The 13125-nt window shown below is 33.8% G+C and overlaps 1 protein-coding gene across 2 annotated transcripts in view; it reads right to left on the bottom strand.

The window, feature by feature from the left end:
• The window catches only part of LOC143063013 (uncharacterized), a 53375-nt gene that overhangs the window by 26741 nt on the left and 13509 nt on the right, over positions 1–13125 (bottom strand). The window lies entirely within an intron of this gene.

Genomic DNA, 13125 nt, shown 5'->3' with positions numbered 1-13125 from the left:
CTCATAAGACCACTGGTGGCAGGATGAAGTAATTGTTCTTCTTTTAATGTATCCTTGATATTTTCAGACACACCTTGGTGTAATTCTGAAAATCTTAATAGAGACTTCAATTTTCCTGCAGCAGATATGGCATCCCCTAAATTGAGTTCAGAGCTAAACTCTATAATTCATATCCCTTGGCCCCACTGTGTCTGAATTGTAAGGTGTCACAATATCTAGTTAGTTCTGGAGTTTGGCAGTTTGGTAAGCATCAGAGACAATCTTGGGTAAAATTGATCGGTATATATAGAGGATGTGCTACATGAGAAAGGCTTTTTCTTATGGAAAAACAAATCACACCACTAACAATCGTTATTAATGAACTGATAGCAAGTTCAAATTCTATTTTTTCATTGACTGTTTTACTTAATTGCACAGGTGTTGACTTCAATAAGTACTTGGTTATGCATGGATAAATGATTTTCACATTAATAAGCACAACTTAAAAGACTGTTAACACGTTTAGAGGACTCAGTTTTGCGTAGTTTTCTGGTTTATTCTTAAAGGTTTTTCTTTTACACAAAAACCCTGTTTTCATTTCCAAACTTCAAGGAAGAAACTGAGCGCGAGATCGTATAAAAGTGTCAGGTTGTGAGGTTACATGTCGATCAGTTTGATCACATATATGGATTTCTGTTGTTTCTAATTTAAAGTTCCCCAAGGGTGACTGGGGAAACGAAATATGGTCACTTGGTCTTCCCCCGACCGGCAGTAAAACGAAGTTGGGCGTCCGTTTGGCTGTGCGGGATGTATCAAGTTCGCAGTCACGTCCGGTCAGAATGGGGACGTTAAATCCGCTGCCTCGTGTAAAGGGAGTGTCACGTTCTTTGCACGTTAAAAACCTTTGCATCAACTCTTTAAGGGGTCCGTAGGTGGCATGTTGCAATGGAAAATTTCTGTCCCAATCCAATTTCCCATCATTTTCCAGTGGCAGTCTAAATTTTCCCGATCATCATCCCGAATGGCCTCTATTACGACAAAACCTACCTATTGTTTTTTATTGTTAGCTTGTTCTCGTCCTGAACATGCATGAAATATTTGCCACTGGACTTTAAGCAACCAACAATCAATCAATCAATTTAATTTAAAGACGCACCAATTTTGGTCTTCAAGTCTCATAACATCACTGATGATTCGCCCACGGAAAGCAGAATATCAAGAGAAGTTGGTTTTAGCATTACCTTTTCACACACCAAATCTCTGCGAAACTTCAATAGTACTTTTCCCCCGACCACTTGCATGCATATTAATTGCTCTGAGGTTAAACATTGACATACAATGTATTTTCACACAATGTCAACTATAGTCATTATCCGGAAAAACCTCTTATCCGAAGGATTTGTTATCTTTTATATAAAGTCAAAATTTTATTAACAAAAATATAACTTATTTACAGAAAATACACAAAAGAACTACTATATATATATTCAAATCACTCAAAAATAAATTAACTTCTCCTACAAAATCTACATAATCACATCGAAACTATCAAATTGATTGTGAATGAAAAAATAAATGGTGGAGCTGATTGACGGATAGGAAATTTCCGTAATTAAAAAAGATACAAATGATGTTTTTATTTTTGAGTTTTTGACAAAATTGTTTGGAATTTGCCCAACAAAATTTGCATGCAGTATCGCAATAACATGTTGTGTCCTCTCAATTGTCAAATACTGTTTTTGAATCATATGTTTTCTCGTTTTCAAAGAAAAACGTGTTAAATTTCTATCTAAAAAACAGCCAACTGTAAGTTTGAAAGTTTTACTTGGAGATGGTAAAATATTTATGTCTTCATCATTCCGATGATCCTTGATGATATGTGCATAGAAAATATTTACGAAAATAGCGGGAAATTTAACCAAAAAATATGTTTTTGGATTTTAAGGTAACTACCCAAAACCGTAAATTGAGGGGTACCCTCATTAAAGGGATAATATACAAAAATGTGACCATAGAAACTTTTTACGACCCGACGGAAATTAAAATATAGATATTATTCTATCATTTAAATCGATTTGCAGCCGTGTGTTATTCCGGACCATTAAACTCGTTAACTATGCGTCTTTTTCGATGTCAGTTGCAGTACTAATAGTAATGTCTTTCATCCTAATTAATAGTACACTTTTCGTAGGCATGATTTTAAACAACAATTAACTGTTTAGTATTAAATTTATATTAAGATCAATTTTGTTACATCTTGCGATCAATTTTATTTAGCAATCGCCAATGGCAGTCAGCAGGGTTAGAGAACATCTGTTGTTCGAACTGTTAGTCAAATGCGTTTTTTTTTAAATATACTTTTTCACTTTTTTAGTCTTTTGGAAAATGTTGTTTGTGCTGTTTTTAGACCCTTCTACAACGAAATTTGTTTTACATGCACACGTATAAAAATTGCGGTTTTTATCCAACGCAATCATAGGTTTGAACGTAGTTTTCAATTTAGACTCGTTTTTATTTTTTCGTTTGGGCTTGTATCATATTTTCCCTCCGGTTTATATGATCCGTTCATCCTATATTGACTCTTAAAATTCAAGAGTTTATCTAAAAATGAGGGTACTTTTTACATGGCCTTCCAAATACCGTTTCGATCGTTAACATCACTGAAGAGACATTTATTGTCGAAATCCGGATCTGGTATACTAAAAAAATATTGACACCTTATGTTTGTGGCATAGCATCGTGGCCACAAGTTAAAATTTTTTTCTGTTAAGTATTAAATTTATATTAAGATCCATTTTATTACATCTTGTGATCAATTTTATTTGGCAATCGCCAATGGCAGTCAGCAGGGTTAAAGAACATCAGTTGTTCGACCTGTTAGTCAAATGCGTTTTGTTTAAATATACTTTTTCACTTTTTTGGTCTTTTGGAAAATGTTGTTTGTGCTATTTTTAGACCCTTCTACAACGAAATTTGTTTTACATGCACACGTATAAAAATTGCGGTTTTTATCCAACGCAATCATAGGTTTGAACGTAGTTTTCAATTTAGACTCGTTTATATATATATATATATATATATATATATATAAGAGCCCAGGTGGTCGTGTGGTCTAGGGCTTTCGCAAATTTTTGGTTCTTCCCTCGCCGGGATTCGAACTCTTTTATAAGGAAATTATTTGTGATAATGAACTTGTAAAACTACCATGTAATAATATAAGAAGTTACACGGGTCTCAAACGTACTCGGTTTTTGTCGAACCTTCGAATTTAGTCGAAACAGCGAGACTAAGCGATCCTACAGTCCGTCGTCGGCGGCGTCAAAAATATTCACTCTGTGGTTAAAGTTTTTAAAATTTTGATAACTTTCTTAAGGTTCATGTGGACCCTATGGCTAAAATGGCCGTATTTTCACCTCAAAATTTAATCTGAGTACAGGCAAACCTGTGCATTTTGAGAAGTTTTAAGGCATAGCATGCCCTAGATAAATAGAATTAAAATGCATTGTATGATTTAGAAAATTCATAACTTAACTGAATTTTACCGTACACTTTTTTTGTCCCTGCAGAAGATGATAAAATTAACAAACAGTTGAGTTTACCTTGATATGGTCCACTCAGGTACACAGTTTAAATAACCAATTATTGTCACGTATCTATTGTCCATCTCATGTCCATGTCAAACAAAACAGCTCACTTCAATAATTACCTGTGGGGAAGTTCTCAAACCTGTTTCCCAACTTAGTTTATTTTGGCACCTTCTGGAGGAATGAAAAAAAGTGCACGGCAAAATCCTGGTAAGTTTTTATTTTTCTAAAACACAAAACATATTTGAAATTTATTTATCTAGGGCATGCTATGCCTGAAAATTTTTACAGATGCACAGGTTTGTCTGTACTCAGAGTAAATTTTGAGGTGAAAATACGGCCATTTTAGCCATAGGGTTCACATGAACCTTAAACTATCATGGATTTCTACCAAACTTGGACAGAAGCTTGTTTATGATCATAAGATAGTATCCAGAAGTAAATTTTGTAAAAATAAAATTCCATTTTTTCCGTATTTTACTTTTAAATGGACTTAGTTTTTCTGCCAGGGAATATTACATTCACTCTGTGGTTAAACTTTGTAAAATTTAACTTTCTTATACTATTTTGGATTTGTACCAAACTTGGACAGAAGCTTGTTTATGATCAAAAGCTGATATCTTAGAAGGAAATTTAGTTTTCTTCCAGTTAACATTACATCTAGTCTGCAGTTAAAAGTTTTTAAACAGTGTTTGATTCATAAACTATTCTGGATTTTTATCAAACTTGGACAGAAGCTTCTTACAATTTAAAGATAATATCAACAGGAATATTCTATTGATTTATTTCCTCATTTCTGTTGAGCCTGCGATTAACAGAAAGAATAGGCGTTACACCCCAGCTCCTTTGTTCTAACAGGGGTGATCTGAGCCGGATCACCCCTACCAGATCACCCCAGTTCGAGTTTCTTTGTTATGCATGCTTTCCTTTGTTCTGTAACATTTTGGCGGGAATGTCAAATCCACTATAAAACTTATAATTAATTATACGGAAAAGACTATCTATCAAAATTCACGTAGAAAAAATCCAGGGTATATGCTGGGATTCGAACTCAAGACCTTTAGCATATCAGGCCACGACACATACCACTACACCAGGACGACTGGATACGAAATAGTAGTAATTTGAAATACTTAAAGGAAGCAAGATCTTTTTATAAGTGGGGCGAGTTGTCAGACCTTTATTTAGTGGGGTTTTAACCTTTTTCTTTTATTAGTGAGTTTTCAGACTGATTGTTCAATTTTATTTTACATTTTTTCAAAGTGGGGCAAGTCGGTAAAGAAGAGTGGGGCGATATTTTTATAAAGTGGCGATATAGTGTGGGCCGATTGACAAGTGTGGCGAGTTGATATTGTTTGATATCTACTCATCGTGTTTGGGGGTCAAAAAGGGTATACATCATAAACATGATAAAGTGATATATAAAGTATATTATTATGGTTGTGTGGCGTTCTAAACTAGATTTTATGAATTGTAAATGGTTTTTCGTCTAATCTTAAACAGCTTGGATGTAAAATAGTTATCCCAGTCGGACTTGGTGTGTCAGTGTTAGATCACCCTCTGGCCTCCGGCCATCGGGGTGATCTTACACTGACACACCGCGTCCTTGTGGGATAACTATTAAAGACACTGGGTTCAGCGGAACCTTTACACATTTTTTTTAATATATAATCATTTCAGCACGCAATCAGTTCATATATATCATTTGTTGTTCACTTCTGACTATGCGGTCAAAAAATTTGCAGTTTGATTATCGTACTAGATGTCTCAACATCCTACGAACGGACATAAGTCTATGAACGTATCGTTAAGGAGCAGTAATTTTGTTCAGTGGCAAAAATACTGAACTTAGAGGAAGATCAATTGGGAAAGTCCATAATCACATGGCAAAATCAAATAACAAAACGCATCAAAAACGAATGGACAAGAACTGCCATATTCCTGACTTGGTACAGGCATTTTCAAATGTAGAAAATGGTGGATTAAACCTGGTTCTATAGCGCTAACCCTCTCACTTTAATGACAGTCTCATCAATTTCCGATATTTTTACATTGATGCGTTAAATAAACAGACACAATAAATAAAATAGTCAAAATATGGGTACATCAGTCATCATCGTTTAACAATTTTAAAAGGAACAATTTAACAGAACACAAAAACATCTACTATCTACGAACACATTTATTGGTTTGAATTTCTCCCGAATTTGCAGTGTGTTTAAAGACAACAGTAAAAAAAATGATATTCTTTTTTCCTACCTTGTATTTTATTGTTGTGTTTAAATATTAGTTATCCAATTTATTTTAAAATTGAGAATGGAAATGGGGAACGTGTCAAAGAGACAACAACTCCACCATAGAGCAGATAACAGCCGAAGGCCATCAATGGGTCTTCAATGCAGCAAGGAACTCCCGCACCCGGAGGAATCCTTCAGCTGGTCCCTAAACAAATATGTATACTGGTTCAGAGATAATTTGTCTTGTTGAATGTTACGTAATCTAATCGGACGATTTATCTCCTTTATCCATCATAAGATAAGTTGTACTTAAACAGATTGAAAAAAAGGCATACATTCAGACAAAATTGAGAATGGAAATGGGGAATGTGTCAAAGATACAAAAAATAGACTAATGAACAGAAAACAACCAAGCTAGCCATCAGTGAGACAAAAACCATCTACTAGATGCCTGCTTCAGCTGGCCCCTAAACCCAACTGCGAACTAGTTAATTGAAAATAATTTAAATAAATCTTCAATCTAAATAACTGTACATGTTATTAAAGAAATATTTTGTGTATTTCTGTGTTTGGTGCAAAATTTCGACTATTAAAAACGGTCCCAATCAAAATGGCAGCAAAAAACTAGACGACCTTAGATGAATAAGGCTACTTGGTAGGCCCGTTTTGTGCGAAATAAAGGCAACAGTAGTAAACCGCTGTTCGAAATTCATAAATCGAGTGAGAAAGAAACAAATTCAGGTTACAAACTAAAACTGAGGGAAATGCATCAAATGTAACTACGACACCACAGAAACACAACATTAAAATGTAACACACGCAGACACGAACTATAATAATTATAACAATGGACTTAATAGTTACCAAAAGTACCAGGATTATAATTTTATACGCCAGACGCGCGTTTCGTCTACATAAGACTCATCAGTGACGCTCAGATAAAAATAGTTAAAAAGCCAAATCAATACAAAGTTGAAGAGCATTGAGGATCCAAAATTCCAAAAAGTTGTGCCAAATACGGCTAAGGTAATCTACTCCTGGGGTAAGAAAATCCTTAGTTTTTCGAAAAATTCAAGGTTTTGTAAACAGCAAATTTATAAAAATGACCATATAATTGATATTCATGTCAACACCGAAGTGCTGACTACTGGGCTGGTGATACCCTCGGGGACGAAACGTCCACCAGCAGTGGCATCGACCCAGTGGTGTAAATAGTTATCAAAAGTACCAGGTTTATAATTTTATACGCCAGACGCGCGTTTCGTCTAGATAAGACCCATCAGTGACGCTCAGATCAAAATAGTTAAAAAGCCAAATCAATACAAAGTTGAAGAGCATTGAGGATCCAAAATTCCAAAAAGTTGTGCCAAATACGGCTAAGGTAATCTACTCCTGGGGTACGAAAATCCTTAGTTTTTCAAAAAATTCAAGGTTTTGTAAACAGAAAATTTATAAAAATGACCATATAATTAATATTCATATCAACACCGAAGTGCTGACTACTGGGCTGGTGATACCCTCGGGGACGAAACGTCCACCAGCAGTGGCATCGACCCAGTGGTGTAAATAGTTATCAAAAGTACCAGGAGTATAATTTTATACGCCAGACGCGCGTTTCGTCTAGATAAGACTCATCAGTGACGCTCAGATCAAAATAGTTAAAAAGCCAAATCAATACAAAGTTGAAGAGCATTGAGGATCAAAAATTCCAAAAAGTTGTGCCAAATACGGCTAAGGTAATCTACTCCTGGGGTAAGAAAATCCTTAGTTTTTCAAAAAATTCAAGGTTTTGTAAACAGAAAATTTATAAAAATGACCATATAATTGATGTTCATGTCAACACCGAAGTGCTGACTACTGGGCTGGTGATACCCTCGGGGACGAAACGTCCACCAGCAGTGGCATCGACCCAGTGGTGTAAATAGTTATCAAAAGTACCAGGATTATAATTTTATACGCCAGACGCGCGTTTCGTCTAGATAAGACTCATCAGTGACGCTCAGATCAAAATAGTTAAAAAGCCAAATCAATACAAAGTTGAAGAGCATTGAGGATTCAAAATTCCAAAAAGTTGTGCCAAATACGGCTAAGGTAATCTACTCCTGGGGTAATATATAAAATTATAATGTTTTTACGAAAAGTATTGCTAAAATCATCAAGTTTAATTATGCAGTATGAGTTACAATCTTTATTTTGGTAAAATTTGCCAAACAAATAAGAAATAGGAAAACATATGTAATCAAACATGGTTAAAGGCGAGACTCTGACTTCTTACTGAGTGAGAGCATCTTCAATTAACATTGATAATGATGCAGTATTAGCAATCAATGAAAATCCAACACTTTCTAATTTTATTTTCCATGTTTCATGGAACACGTCGATCATAGTCAAATAATTGGAAGCATGAAGTGTAATATTACAGCGGACCACAATTATGATAATGAATCGTTAATGGGTTCTTATCTCTGACTAGTTAAATGACACAGGATAGACATGATGTTGATGTTGTGTAGACCGTTTCGTTGTCTGCAGGTGGTGTTTCTGTCGATATCCATGTCGCATTAGAAAGAATCCAGAAAAAATATTATTAAAAATGTAATTCTGACAAAATCAAAAATCGTTGATAGTATGTAAATATTTGTACTTACTTCGTACACAGAGTCATTGATGTTTCGGTGATTCAAATGAGGGATACTTCATATGTGTCATATACATTTAGATGTACTTTCAAAATACTGCATTTGATGTGACAAGATTGGAAGATGATTTTTTACAAATGCAAAATAAGATTACTGTTGAATTTATAATACTGGCTGATTCATGATTACACGCATTATAATACACTAAACTACTGTTACCATGTTTCTATGTTACTGATGAAAAACGATGTCCATTCAAATCTCCAGTGAAATAACATAAGGAGGAAAATTAATTGCATAAGGAGGTTTACGATGAATCTGTGGGTTGTAGCGCTTGGTTTAAAGCAGGAGTTGTTGTCTTTAATGTGCAAGTATCATTTACAATCAAAATCAGTGCTGTCAGAAACTGGTGAGGGTATAACCACAATTTTACAAATATAGATATATAGTTATTTTTTTTGGTAAATATAGATAGATAACACATAAAGTATATATTATTGTTCATTCTTTAATTTAAAAAGGTAGGTAACTAGTATCATTTTCCTCTTTTTCGCTCGCTCTCTTAATGCTATTAAATACTTTTAATCGTTCATGTTTTCTGGCAAGAATAAATTAACTTACATAATTTAAATACATATTTTTACACATTGCTTTTCAATATCAGATACAATTACAAATCATATGGAATATTAAAGTATCAACCATTGACAAGTTATTGCAGAAAAACGATCGTCTCCCCTTTTACGTATCGAAACCATATACACAAAAAGCCATAGAAAGAAGAGTTTACTAACGTGATACATGTACAATAATTACTCAATATGAAGTTATATAGCAAATTACACGACACCAATATATACTGTTGGTGATACATCCAGTGTAATTCATTGAACAATGATTTCAAAACTAACCAAATAGACTTACCTGTTGTTTTACCAGACTCGCCTTAAGGATATTCGCTACTCTGATTCAAAATAGCAAGTTGTTTAAACGACTGTTATAAATTCATAGTATGTAAATAAAGGAACTAAAAAAGCAGAAAAAAATGAAGGGTCCGTGTGCTTGTTTTTGAGATATAAGCCATCGAAAATTTGGCGGGAAATAATTCTCTCTAGACTGTTCTTACATTCACATTGGAACCCTTTTTCTTTAAAAAAAAAATATGAAAACATAACATGGATTTTATTAGATTTTCAAATATGGCTGTTTAAACTATAAGTAATAAAATTATGAAAAGAAAAATAAGGGTTAGCGGGGAATTTTTTTTAATGGCACTACATGTATAAAACCAGAGGATTCCGAATATCTTGCAAAAATTCAAAAACAAGAGGAGCGAACATCCTTAAGTCAATAACAGACTCATCAGTGGTATTCAGATTTTTACAATTAGAAAGTCAAATCAAATACGAATTTGACGGGCGCTAAATACTGAAAATGGTCAACAGTTGTGCCAAATACGGCATATGCAATCGTATAAACTAATAATTGATATATTTGTTGGGAGAGATTGTGGTTCAAGGCTTGAAGAAAAACAAAGTAACAAGAAGTTCCCGTAAACCCAAACACGTAATGAATAATCACGTTTTAAGCAGTCTTAAGGCGATGGTGATGACTCTTAAAGATTCGATTAATATCACTTTAATCGAGTTGTTCTTTTTATAGTAAAAAGCAATGATTAAAAGAAATCATTAAAGACATTAGGTTCATAATTTGTTAACCATACGTGCGTGTAGTCTACATAAGACTACAAGCGGCACTGACATCAAAATAGTTGAAAGACCAAATTCAATTACGAAGTTGAAGAGCATATGTCAAATGCGGCTATAAGGTCATCTATGTCTACCATACTATATATTTTGTTCACCAATGGCGTATAAACGTGATAATAAGCTCATCATAGATACCAGGATTAATTGTTAAACACCAGAGAGAGTTATCAATGATTATAAAGGATTTTTCTTTTCATTTGCGTATAAGTGAACTGACTATGATTTTTAACATTAATTTTGTAATAGCAAATGACTTGAATGTATAATTTGTAAAGTTATACGATACCTGGGCCTAATTGTGTTTAAAATCAAGAAGGTTTATAAAAGACCTGTTTTCGACATGTTGTTTACCAGGCAAGCAATGTGAGAAAAATTCAACAAAAGTCGTTCTTCTTCACCTTCTTACACATATATTCATTAACTTTAAACATTTTGATCCTGAAATATGCCCTCAATATTGTTATCCAATCATATAGAAACTATATTTGTCATATTTTATATTGTAACAACACTTCAACTTTTATCTAGTACAGAAAAGTTTATATTCTTCGTATTGCATTGATATCAGCTACCAGTTTTCAAAGAAAATCCCTATAATTGTAGCTATAATTCAATCAAATTTCCTGTTATGTTGTATTTTCGTTTGAAAAAACGCTGTAAGGTGGTGGACAATCCAGGGCTTGATTTAAATTATAATTATTCCTCACTATATTATCTGATGGATCACTCCTGGTCAAAGATTGTTCGGAATCATATCCCGATTCAGCAGGATTGTTGTTAGACTCGTTTGAATTTGACAAAGGACTTTCTCCTACCGCAATGCTATAAGGCGGTGGTGTCACTACAAAAAAAAGTTATTTAAAATTCACATATGACAATGGTTATGTTCAAATTGTAATTACAATATCTTCCCTTTTTCTCCAACTGTCACCTACCTAATTTTTTCACATGGTTTGTAATTACATGATCAACCTGACGGTGCCATATGTAGAGCAGGGTATGCTTACCTTTCTGAGCACCTGACATCACCACTGGTTTGTTTTCAAGTATTGTTGATCCTGCTTTAGTTTTACGTTTTGTTCTTTGTTCTTTTAAATGTTTAAATGGCTGCGTTGTTTACACCGGTATTGTCTATCCTTTATCATTAAGTTTTGATTTCCAAATTTAACACGCAGTCCAGTTTCAGGGTTAGAAAAATTAACATGACCGACGGCTTACGAATGTGATGATGCTTTGGTATTAGAGAAGAATCCATTTCTAATCCGCTATTGTGTGATTCATCAGTGCTTGATATAGCCTATAAAGATATTTAATAGGAGTAACACCAAGGGTTATCGCATGTGGAGTAGGATCTGCTTACCCTTCCGGAGCACCTGAGATCAACCCAGTTTTTGAAGGGGTTCGTGTTGGTCAGTCTTTCGTTTTCTATGTTGTGTTTTGTGTACTGTTGTTTGTTTGTGTTTCCTTTGAAAGCATGAAGTGGTCAGTTTATTTTAGACTTGTAAGTTTGGATGTCCCTTTGGCGTCCTTCTCCTCTCTTTGTAAAGTTGTTTACAGGTAAACATCATAATTAGCACTTAAAGACGCGTATTTAAGTCTTTTTGTTGATGAAAATAAAGTACCAAAAGTTCCACAGCTACTATAAAATGATAATATTTAAAAATTAATACGAACTGTTTAAGACTAGCCCAACATGCTATATTTTATATTGCGAATAAACTTGACATGAATACAAGGATTTTAATTGCGTACTCTAGACGGGCGTGTCATCTACAAAAAAATTGTCAGTGACGTTCTAATCACAAAAGATAAAAGCATAAGTAAAAAGTTGAGAAAATTGTGTACCCATAATTGCAACTGATTTCGGAAAAAGCTGCATACAGAAATATGGAACTCAGATATCAGAATGCGATAAAGTTTTGTTTTATATACCCAGTCATTCGAGTTAAAAAAAAAAGCCTCACAATAATTTCTGAATTAATATTACTTAACTATTCTGAACAAAACAATTCAATCCAAAATCAAGTCAATTTAGTGCAGTTTGTGTAAAGTGTGGACATCTGTGCGCACATCAAATTGTCACCAGGCTCTTACGTGATTAAATGTTTAGAAAGCAAAGAATGAGCAGGCAGTTAGACAAACCAGTTTGTATATTGTGCTTACAGTAACAATATTACCTCTTTTAAATGTACCTTTGAGTGTTGCTTAGCATTGCATGGAGAGTATTTGTTGAGTAGTGTATATTCAATAATTATTTACGTTTAAATGTTGAGTAAAGTAAATCTTCAAAAGCTGAAATCAGGAGCGATTCCGTGAGTCAATATTAAATAGTTTCTCCAATAATTTCTCGTGGATATATATAATTTCAAGAGTCTATCAATAATTCCAAAATTGAGGTTAATTATAAGGCCTTCCAAATACCGTTTAGATCCCTAACATCACCGAAGAGACATTAATTGACGAAATTCAGTTATGGTATACAAATGTTTGCACCTCATGTTTGCGTATACCATCTTTTCCGCATATTTATTGTTTTCTGTTTGGTATTAAATTAATATTCAAGATATATTTTGTTAAATCTGGTTATCAATTTTTTGGCCAATTGCCAATGGCAGTCAGGAGGGTTTCAGAATTTCCGTTGTATGGCCTGTTTGTCAAATACGTTTTGTTAAAATATAGTTTTTCGCTTATTTGGCCTTTTGAAAAATGTTTTTTATCCAACGCAATCGTAGGTTTGAACGTTGTTTTCAATTTATTTATATATTAAAAAAAATAACATGGAAAGCTAGTATGGTTAACTTCTTTACCAATCAAATTCATATCAATACAATCATATATTATATTGATTAAAGGTTTTGCCATTTATTTTCCATCGAAATGCTGTGTGTTTTTACTATCGAACGAATTCCGCTAAATA

The sequence above is a fragment of the Mytilus galloprovincialis genome, chromosome 2, assembly GCF_965363235.1.
Source record: "Mytilus galloprovincialis chromosome 2, xbMytGall1.hap1.1, whole genome shotgun sequence".
In the NCBI taxonomy this organism is placed as follows: domain Eukaryota; kingdom Metazoa; phylum Mollusca; class Bivalvia; order Mytilida; family Mytilidae; genus Mytilus; species Mytilus galloprovincialis.
This window is presented reverse-complemented; position numbering and strand designations above follow the sequence as displayed.